Source organism: Microcaecilia unicolor, chromosome 2 (genome assembly GCF_901765095.1).
Source record: "Microcaecilia unicolor chromosome 2, aMicUni1.1, whole genome shotgun sequence".
NCBI lineage: Eukaryota > Metazoa > Chordata > Amphibia > Gymnophiona > Siphonopidae > Microcaecilia > Microcaecilia unicolor.
This window is the reverse complement of record NC_044032.1, coordinates 382,151,708-382,163,902: the sequence shown is the minus strand read 5'-3', so window position 1 is coordinate 382,163,902 and position 12,195 is coordinate 382,151,708.

Sequence of the window (12,195 nt, the reverse complement as noted above, 5' to 3'; positions counted from 1 at the left end):
AATATGCACACATTGAAGCGTCATCACTTACACCAGCTGTATAGGTGGCAAAAGGGGTGGAAATAGGACAAGTAAAAAGTTAGGAGCTTAGAAGTGATTTCCAGCATTAGGCACCTACATTAGGCGCAGACCTAAATTTAGGTGCATAACTTTTAGCAGAAAGCTTAGGCTCCTGTATTTGAGTGAAAATGGTGGACAAATTTAGGAACTGGACTTTGGAGCTCAATCTTTTGTGTACATCGGATCCTTAAATCCTAAGTTCACTTATTGTGAATCTGTAACACCTCTGATTCTAGCCTTCTTTCCTCTCCAACTAACCATGCTTTTTACCAGGCTTCAGCAGGCTAATTGCTCTTGTTATTAATGTGTTGAGTGTAAAACTCTGTAAACAATGTCACATGTTGACATCCAGTCTTGTTTATTGACCTGTGGGAGGAAAAAGTTTATTTTTAGCAACTGCTAAAGGCCATTCTGGCCTTGTTAAACATGCCTTGCATACTTCATGTACCAGAGACCTTCTTTCCAGTAGGGTGTTTACATGCACACAGTAAATCTATTTTATATTTCCAGGGGGCCACAAATGCAAATCCAGTTAGGACATTATCTGTCACTTGGACATCTTACATTTTCTCAGCATGAACTTAACATGCATTTAATTTCTTACATAGCACCTGCAAGCTATCGAAGTTGTGTGCATTCAGGTACAATAGGAATTTTGCTTTACTGGGAGGGCTCATTGACTAAGTCTGTACCTAAGGCAATGGAGGGTTGGATGTAATGGAGAGCAGGGACGAGACGAGGTGGTGCAAAATTCCCCGAGCCCGGTCTCCAAGGGGGGGCCCAGTGCTGGTAAGTTTCTTTCTGCCTGCCTGCCTCCGGGTCTGTCTCTCTCCTGCTCCTGTGTGCCAGGGTCCGGATGATTGTATTAACGTGATAACCCAAATCACTCGGGTTATCGCGTTAATGCAATCATCCAGGTCCTGGCACACAGGAGCAGTAGACACAGACTGAGGGAGGCACAATCAGACCATCAAAGCTCCTTGAGTCAGACACAGGAAGGTAAGGGGCTGGTGGGTGGGTGGTGACCTGAATGTGGGGGGGGACAGCCCGAGTTGGGGGGGGGGGAGCAGCAACCCAGGTGGGAGGGGGGTGGTCAGCGGTCCTGCCCAAGGCCCGGCTATGTCTCTTGGCAGCCCTGATGGAGAGACATAAATAAATGAGTTTTGCTGAATATGTATCTATCAGCAAAACAGAAATCTCTGTAGGGGAAAGAATCTTTTTTTTTTGCATTAATGGTTGCATCTTGAATACGTTTAGAGACTTTGTGGTTGATGTTCAGTCACTGCAGTTGATTATTTATTTAGTTAGTTTTTAATGTTGCCTGCAACAGTTTAAAAAAATTCAGATAGTTAGCACTGGATTCCAGATAGAGTGGTAACCGATTTTATAATCTGAATAAGTTAGGGCAGCCTTTTTGCCATCCTAAGTGATCCACATAGTTATCTGGATAGGAGCAATGAATATCGCCACCATCTGGATAATTTGCCTTTCCACCCACGGACAGCATCTCTACTACCTGGATAGGATCATTGAACATCAACAAATAGCCATGGCTAGTGCCACTTATCCGAATAGCAGCACCTATAGAAAAGGGAAGAAATTCATAGAGAAACTGCACATACTAGGGATGTACACAGGGAAAGAATTTTAGGTTCATTTTTGGTTAAAATGAATGAATTTAATTTAATTTAAGTTGGCATTTATAACCCTCTTTACTGACAAGCTCTAAGTGGTTTACATTTAACAATATGTTATCAAAATATTAGCTAACCTTAATTAGTAATAACTTACAGTGGAACTGTATACAGTAAACAATATTACATTACATCTTATTAACTAGCTACACATGGCTGAGCATAATTGTTTATGTAAGATCATACTTAATATAAAACTTGATAGTCTTTGGAACTCATAGTCTATAATGTAGACCCTTCACCATTTTTGACCTAATATCTAATATCACGATTACAAAGAGGCTGATGCAGAAACTAGCATGAGCAGAAGTATACACTTATCAAGATGTCTGTGTGTAATTTGATGGTGCCTGAAATTGATACACAGAGGCTAGGTTTTTGTCTTCAAACCCTGTAGAGCGCTGAGAAGCCATATATTTACATCTCACAGGGACTCCTGAAGCAGGCCTCTACGGCCGAAACACAATTTGTGTCGAGTCCATTATACTTTGAATAAAGCCTCTGACATGAACTCTTTGATTCTGTTGGACATTTTGTTGCATCATCTTTGGTGTCACCTTTGCTGTGTTTCCCTGCTTGTACTGACCTGTTAAAGGGTCCTTTGTTCTTCTGTGCTTGCCGATTAACTCTGAGCTAGGGCCAGCCTTCCCTTTCTGCCCCTGTGGGCTGTGTGAGAGAGCCCAGTCTTGCATTGTGATCAGCAGCTGTTCTAGGACTGATCCCTCCTTAATCTATTGTAATTCCATCAAGAATTTTCACCATCTCTCCAAGTTATTCCCCTTTTATTTACCCTGAGTTTCTCCCCCTTATTTCTTTTGAGAACCATAGTTTTTACTCTCAGCTGGGCTGAGGTTCTGGCCATCTCCTTGCCTCTAGGGTGGATAGATACAGACTCTATATGTAGAAGGCAACAATTCTCTTCCAAGCAACTGAACAGTAAATTGGATTTTCTTTGTTTATTCTAAGTACTACATGAAAGAAGGTTTGATTACTTCTTCTAATTTTACTATTGGTAACAAAGTGTATCCACTGGAGTATAATTTGAAAATTCTGAAAATAATAATTGATCAACATCTCTCATTGGAATCCCAAGTATCCAAATTAGTGTCTAATGTATTCAAATCATTATGGAAACTAAAAAGATTAAGACCTTATTTTGAAAACACAATCAGATCATTAACTCAATCCTTGGTACTATCAAAATTTGATTACTGCAATGTGGTCTATGCAGGACTTAAGATGTCACTAATCAGAAAATGACAAACTTCTCAAAACACACAGCTTGACTTGTACTTAAAGTTACCTGATACTCCAAAGAGATCCTGCTTCTACTTAAACTACACTGGCTACCTATAAGTTCATGCATTACTTTCAAATTATGTGCATCCACCTACCAAATAATTTATGGTTCACCCCCATCTTACATGCAGAATCTTGTAGAGCTATCAACACGTAATGCTAACACATCATCCAGAGACTTTCTTGTATTACACTTCCCTCAGTGTAATAAAATCAAATATAAAACTATCCACAATGTTGGATTTTCATACCAAAGTACAACCAGATGGAACTCTTTGCCCAAACAACTCCTTCAAACTGAAGACTGTCTCATATTTCGTAAACTATTGCAAACTCACTTGATAAGATCAACCTTTAACAACAGAAATAACTAACCCTCTAACTAAACCTGCAATAACAACAACTCTGTTCATATTCACAATTGTATCCTATATGAACAGGATTTCATGTTATGCTGTTATTGTAATATATCTACTTTGTTCTATATAATCAGAATGCCTTGACAGTTCTACTTGTGTTATATTGTGAGCCACACTGAACTTGAATCCTATTTGAGGTAATGTGGGCTATAAGTGTCATGAATAAATAAATAAATTGAGTCCACTGGTAAAGCTTCTACTTGGGGATGGTTTAAACCGGGTATTTAAGCTACATTATACTTTGCTTAGAACAGTACACCTATCTTTGTGGAACCCTCTTCCCATGTACCTTAGAACGAAACTGAATAATAAATTATTTAAGATAGGTTTATAAACCTACTTTTTTCTAAAGCATTCGAGATTGATGATTAGGTTCTTCTCAACCAGGGCGAGGTGATGTTGGCAACAGCTGTGCACACAAGATGATATTTTATTCTTGTTCTTCTTTTCTTGCTTATTTTAACTGTTTTTGTTTTATAGCTTGATTATAAACTGCTTGAACTATCTTACTGAAGAGCAATATAGCAAATGAACGAACAAACATAAATCTAAATTGACTATCACTAGGGGTCAGGCTGTCTGATAAAGGCAAAATGTCCGACCTCTAGTGGTAGTACTCAGGACAATCTACACATGTAAAAGATGCTATTTACATGTTGTGATCCTTCTAAAATAATGGTCTTGGGCACATAACCCAAAATGTAGTACTGTAAGCTCAAATTTCATGTCCCCAAGCAAAATTTGATAAGGGCCCTTCATGGCGGCAGCAGTATCCCCTACTTACTCCCAGATAAAGCTTTAAACCTTATTGAGGCTTGTGGCAGAAGAGTACAGCAAACATCAAACTAACCCCTCTGAAACTTAAGCCAGGCCCTCTGGGGAAAGCGGTGAGACTGGTACAAGTATGGGCAGACCAACCAAAGTACCAGAGGCCTAAATTCTGAAACCCCAGTGCCTGTTTCCACAGGGAGTTATTTCAACATTTGCTTGTGCTTGCAGGCCCGTAGATAGGTTTAGTTTAGTCAGCATTTTGCTATGCCACTTTTCATAAAATCAATAAAAAAGCAGTTTGCATATCATAAAAAAACTGTAAAGAAGCAGTTTTCAAACCAAAAGGGACAGATAACACAGACATAGCAAACAAGGACCAGACTAAAGGGATAAACACTAACGGGTGAGCAAAGGTGAAAAATATGCTGCAAAAATTAACAAGACAAGGGAGGGAATAGGAAACGGATTAAGTTATTGCATCCAGAGCCTCTCCAAAGGCTTTACTGAAACAGAATGGTTTTAGTCCCTTTTTGTGAAGTGAGTTCCAGAGGGATAGTGCAACAAGGAGAAAAAAAGCAAAATGCCACATTATTTCAAGATGGGACCCTGAAACAGGAGACAAATGACAGAGATTAGCAAGTAGAGGTCTCCTGGAGCGGGCAGAGGATATTGGGAGCAAATGGTTGGCAAGATGAATGGGCACACGTGTAAAGAAAGCCTTGTGTGATTAAGACTTTAAAAATAAACATGGTAAACAATAGGGAGCCAGTGTTCTGCAATGAGTAGAGGAGTGACATGATCTAGAGCAAATGTAAGCGATCACACCTACATTATGTGCCACATATGCTATTGGCTTTATAAAATAGCTCCAAGGTAAGTGCCTCTGTAGCTGTGTTATAAAAGTACCCTCAGTTCTCCGGATTCTATATATCACGCCCAAATTTCTGCACCCAACTCTGTGTGCACATCAGAGACGCGAGCGTAAAGATATTGACAACAGAGCTCGGAAACATCAATAAATGGGTGCTAACAACCAATTATTGATGTTAACTGGTAGTATTAAAAATTTGCACACCCATCTCACTGCATGCTATGTTATAAAGCACAATCTGATTTAATAGACCTTTGTATTTCTAGTGTGGGGATTAATTCAATATATACTTCTAGTATTATCCCAAACACTGTCTAATAAGTTCATAGATAGTACGCTATCACAGTGTGACCACCATCTTCATTCATAAACTAACATTGTTTATTAAACGGGGATCCTCAGAGTTTTTAACAACATACACCTTCCGGGAACCATGCCCCAAAGTATTAATGGTGATGCTTACATCGTCATTGATCAACCCGTATTGCTTCCTCTATCATGATCCTTTTTTTAAAAAATGTTTTTCCTTTTTCTTTTTCAAAAAAATTCCTCATATAGTTCACTTTAAATATTCTTCTCCTTAAATCAATATCTTCAAATTCATTTCAAGCTTTAGTATACAAGCTATATTTTACAACGTTACTTAGCTTTAAGCAGCTTCAAGCAACGTTTTTTCTGTTTGAGCTGGGAGAAAAATCGCTGCTTGATTTAAGGAAAAGAATATTTAAAGTGAATTATATGAGGAATTTTTTTGAAAAAGAAAAAGGAAAAACATTTTTTTAAAAAAGGATCATGATAGAGGAAGCAATACGGGTTGATCAATGACGATGTGAGCAACACCATTAATACTTTGGGGCATGGTTCCCGGAAGGTGTATGTTGTTAAAAACTCTGAGGATCCCCGTTTAATAAACAATGTTAGTTTATGAATGAAGATGGTGGTCACACTGTGATAGCGTACTATCTATGAACTTATTAGACAGTGTTTGGGATAATACTAGAAGTATATATGTTATAAAGCACAGCACCTAACTTATTTATTTGTAACATTTGTATCCCGCATTTTCCCACATATTAGCAGGCTCAATGTGGCTTACAAAATACCGTAATGGTAAATGCCAAGTACGGTAGGTATTAAACAAATACAATTAGAAAAAGGGTCAAGTAAGGTAGGGATAAATGGGTACAATAAGGGACAAGGAAATAAGAAGTAAAATGTCCGTTGCAATGTATGTATAGATGTATTGTGGAGTTGAGGCATTTAAGTAGAATCAATAGGGTAGGCCTTGCAAAACAGATATATCTTTAAAGTTTGTTTAAAGATTTGATGGTTGTGCATTGTTTTCACACTTTTTGGTAATGCATTCCACATTTGTTTTGTTACATTTATACCCTGTGCTTTCCCACTCATGGCAGGCTCAATGTGGCAATGGAGGGTTAAGTGACTTGCCCAGAGTCACAAGGAGCTGCCTGTGGCTGAAGTGGGAATTGAACTCAGTTCCTCAGGACCAAAGTCCACCACCCTAACCACTAGGTCACTCCTCCACTCTTAAGTAAGAAAAATTGGATGCATAGGTTGATTTGTATCTGAGTCCAGTGCAGCTTGGATAGTGAAGGTTCAGGTAAGTACATGATGAACTGATTCTTTTTTTGCTGGAAGATCTATTAAATCAATCATATATCCTGGGGCATCACCGTAAATTTTCTTGTGGATCAGAGAGCAAATTTTGAAAGTAATGCGGTCCTTGATAGGGAGCCAGTGTAGTTTGCATACTGGAAAAGGGGCGTGGCCAGGGAGGTGTTTCGGAGGCATTCCAAAAAGTTGCATGTGGATTTCCAGAATTCACCCGAAGTGCGCCTAAGTTGGGTGCTGGCATTTACACCTGCTTTTATTAGGGGTAAGTACAGCACCCTAAGTTAGATGTCGGATCTACACCAAATGCTATTCTATAATGAGCATGCTCCCTTTATAGAACAGTGTTTAGCGTTCAGTTTCTTCAGTGCCGTTTATTGAATTCCTTCCAATGTGCATATAAGCACATAAGATTTTGTTGGTACGCATAACAGTATATGTGTATTTGGTCATGTAATTTCCAAGTCCTCTTCTGCAGGTAAAACATGCTTCTCCCACGGAAATTCTTTACAATATTATTCCCTTTCTCCACCGGATTCTATATAGCGTCAAAAACCAGGTGTATTCTATAACAATGTGCGTAATTTAATTGGCTTAACAAGCTAATCAGCATCAGGGGCGTAGCCAGACACTCAATTTTGGATGGGCCTGGGCCCAGGATGGGTGGGCAGAATAACTTTGCCCTGTCTCACAAGTGATTTGGTCTCTCCCTCTCTCACCTGCATGCCATGTGGTCTCTCAAACATCCTCCCTCCCTCGCATGCAGCAACTAATACACACTGCTCATGTTGGCCCTACAGCCTTCCCTCTGATGCAACTTCCTGTTTCCGCATAGGTGGGAATACATCAGAGGGAAGGCTGTGGGGCTGGTGCGAATAGTATGTATCAGTCGCTGCTTGCTGCAGGCGAAGATCTGCTATTTATAAGGTATGCAGGAGGGACAGTTGTTGGGAGTTTTTGGCTGGTGAGGCTTAGGGATCCCTGCCAACCACATCATAGGTGTGCTGCTACTGGGTGGGCCTGCGCCCAAAGTGGGTGGGCCTGGGCCCATCCAGTCACACTCTTGGCTACGCCACTGATCAGCATTGATAACAGCTCTTAACAATCAATAATGAGCCCTAATTGGCAATAATTAGAATTTACACGCACAACTCGCTAAGCGTATTCTGGACCTAACTTCTAACGCACAGGCAAAAAGGGGCATGGTTATGGGCGGGAAAAGGGGAGCTGCGTGGGCATTCAAAAATTTACATGTGTAAATCTATGTACCGGTATTATGTACGCCCCGTTTTCATTGGTGTAAATGGAAGCACGGCGTTTTAGGCATTGGGATATCAACTAAGTATATTCTATATACCGTGCCTAAATCTAGGCACCGCTTATAGAATAGTCATAGTTGGAAATGTTTTCCACACAGATATTTTAGGTGCCTTATATAGAATCTGGTGCTTTATGTCCAGCTACCTTAATCAGAACTACTTAGCTGCAAAGGTCTAAAATATAAATTAACATATGCATCCAGCTTCCCCTACATAAGCACGCAGCTATGGAATGCACTACCACTTGCCATGAGAAAAACCCGCGACCTAGCTAACTTTCGGAGATCACTGAAGACCAGCCTGTTCAAAAAGGCATACCACAACGATACAGCCTAACTACCAGACAACGAAACTCAAGCCTGAACTAGATAAAACCCAACTCTCTATACTTGACTACCAAAGTCTACTCTACCACGAATGAACTTTAGCGCAATACCACTCTATCTTTAATTCCGAATATGAACTCTTTATACTTGACTGTTTAATCTACTATGCCAATCATGATCTCTAATGTAATACCACTTGTATCTCTCACTTCGGAAATGGCGATCGCCATGACGGAACAATGTAAGCCACATTGAGCCTGCAAATAGGTGGGAAAATGTGGGATACAAATGCAACAAATAAATAAATAAATAAATAAATAAACCATAGTGGTCAGACAGTACAGGCATGTTGTCCTGTGAGGAGGAGTAAATGCCTTGAGATGGGATAAAGTTTCTTGCTTTCTGTCAGTGGCTGTAATGCTTGTACTATTGCCTGCCTCACCCAGTGATTACTTTACAATGTATTATCAGCTTTACATTGTGTTTACCCTGGCAGCTTTATGTGCATTCCACAGGATAATTTGTATGCCTGCTTCCAATCTGCTGTTTGATTAATTTCTGCTGTTCATACAGCTAAGCAGAGAAACATCAGAATCTGCTTCCCCTGTAAAAAATAAAAACAAAGCAAAACAAACCCTAAAATGTTTTATTGGGGCTCTCGGTAATTTCTCTCCTACTGTTTAAAATATACTTTATTTAGTACTCATTTCCACACTAAAACATTTATTCTTTTTGGGGCCATTTTACAAAGATGCACTGAAAAATGCCCTGCGGTAGTGTAGATGCGTGTTTTGGGCGCGCACAGAATCATTTTTCAGCGCACCTGTTAAAAAAAATGTCTTTTTAAACTTTTTGCCGGAAATGGACGTGCAGCAAAATGAAAATTGCCGCACGTCCATTTTGGGTCTGAGACCTTACCGCCAGCCATTGACCTAGTGGTAAGGTCTCACGTTGTAACCGGGTGGTAATGGTCTACACGTGTAAAATGCTGATTATAGCCCGATTACCACCCGAGCGCCAGAAAATAAAAATATTTTCTGGCGTGTGTAGCGGATGGACGTCAAAAATTAAATTAATGCAAGGGCCACATGGTAACTGGGCGTTAACTCAAAATTGACACGTTGGGCGCACGTAGGTACCTACATGGCTTAGTAAAAGGGCCCCTTTATTTTTTATCTTTATATTTATTTCAATCTTTCCATTTTTGATAACATCCTAATATGAATTTATAACTCTTTTTGGTTTTCTCTAACAATCTTAGGGCCCTGTTCACTAAGTTGCACTAGTGTTTTTAGCGTGCACTAACGCTAGAGACACCCATAGGAATATATGGGTGATTAGCGTGTGCTAATTTTTAGTGTGTGCTAAAAACACTAGCACGCCTACAGTGCAGCTTAGTAAACAGAGCCTTTAGGGCCTCTTTTACTAACCCGCACTAGCAATTCCCGGTGTGGAAAATGCACAGCAGTCCGTTCAAACTGCATTGGCTGCATTGCATCCGCCGCACCAGGAATTGCTAGTGCGGGTTAGTAAAAGAGGCCCTAAGATTGTTTAGAAAACCAAAAAGAGTAATAAATTCATATTAGGATGTTATCAAAATTGAAAAATTTTAATAATGGGCTGCGTTGCATTTGCTGCACAGGGATCGCTAATATGGTTTAGTAAAATAGGCCCTTAATGGTAAATACAAAGAGAACATTTAGCAAGCTACCTATCAGGAGTGGCCTAGTAGTTAGAGCACAGATCTTGCAATCCAGAGTTGGCTGGTTCAACTCCCACTGCTGCTCCTTGTGTTCTTGGGCAAGTCGCTTAACCCTCCATTGCCTCAAATACAAGCTTCAATTGTAAACCAATGTACCTGAATGTAACTCACATTGAGCTACCACTGAAAAAGGTGTGAACAAAATCTAAATAAATATCAGTATTTATCTATTGGGATTTATTAACTGCCTTTATGAAGAGATTCACCCAAGGTGGTGTACAGCAGTTATAGTTTAACATAAAACTTACAATTGTGTTAACAGAATAACAATATAAAATGATCAAATATAAACATAAATACAATCAACGAGGTAAACTTGGAAACAGGGAATTGAAGCCTACTAATAGGACTAACATGAAACAATAACAAAAATATACACATTTAACAGCACTGTAAAACAACCACACAACAGAAATATGATAAATGTCATTACAATACCCTAATAGAAAGCATGGAAGAACATTCAAATAATATAGATATAAAACAAAGTCAGCATAATACCAATGGAACACCTAATACGCACACATTAGAACTTTTGAATAACATAGTTATGATGCTAATGCTAATAAGATGAGAATAATCCAGTTTTCACGCATGAAAGTAATAGAAGTGTAAGCAGGGTCTGTGCTTCATAAATTTACCACCATCACGTCTGACTCAGTTATCTTAAGCCCAGTCACCTACTACTACTACTTAATTTTTATAAAGCGCTACTAGGGTTACGCAGCGCTGTACAAATTAACATAGAGGGACGGTCCCTGCTCAAAGAGCTTACAATCTAAGAGACAAGTGAACGGTCAGTCCGATAGGGGCGGTCAAATTGGGGCAGTCTGGATTTACTGAACGGTAAGAGTTAGGTGCCGAATGCAGCATTGAAGAGGTGGGTTTTAAGCAAAGACTTGAAGATGGGCAAGGAGGGGGTCCAGTCACCTGCTTCTGCTGATAAAATATATCACAGGGGTTTGGTCCAGTTGAAGACCAACCCTTCTCTCTTCCTGTAACATATATGGATACAAACTAGGACAGGATCTAATTTACAGCAACCAAAAGGTAACTTTAACTGGATATTAAATAAAGCAGCTGTATTCACTAGGTTCTTCAAAAATATCAGTTGGTCTATTCATTTGTTCTTTTGAGATCTACTTTCTTTCAACTAAATTTTATTTCTCATTCATATAGGGGACAATTGTATAAAAACTTTTCTGTGCATAAATCAGGTTTTAAGTGCAGAAAGGGCTTTTTAATAAGTTGTGCAGTGGATTTTGCGGTCCAGAATTTAAAAAAACCCCCAAACTTCCACAAAAGAAAACAACCAAAACAATCACAGGGGTGGAAGAGAATAAAGCATCAATATGACACTGTCTTGTGAATCAAACTGCTTTTATTCAAATGATCTATATATCTAAGTCCCAGCCAGGCGAACTCAACATAGTGTTTCGGCTTGTCAGCCTTCATCAGGAGTCAACTGCTGAGGTTACCCTGAATACAAATCTTGATATATTATTGTTGTTCAAAAAGAAGAGCGAGCCTTTTAGCCAGAATTCTGTAACCAAAAAGCTTTTTTTTTTGCCAGTACTACCACTAACCAAATTGTTTTTTGTGTACATATATTTGAACATTCAACATCATATGTACTTCTCTAAGTGCACCACACAAAAGCATTCCTGGAACCTAGTTTGGGTAGAGCGGAGGCAGAGTTGAAATGTACATATATATTTTGTAACGACATGAGTGCACATATAGAGTACATACACACATTTAAACCGGCTTCACAGCAGGTGTAAATGTGTGCGTTAGCATTTGAGCACTATTAAGAGTATGTTATATAGATGGATAGGTTATCCCAATGTATAGGTATCATACATGTGTAAATATTCTAAACCAAAAATGGATTGTATCATAGAAAATTTAAAAAAAAACCTTTCTACTTTAAATTCTAACTACTTATCAACTCAATTTTCCTTTTCCTTTTCTTTATTCAAAAATAAACGTTAGCAAACTTAGATCTCCTTTTACTAAGGTGCACTAATTGATTTAGCATG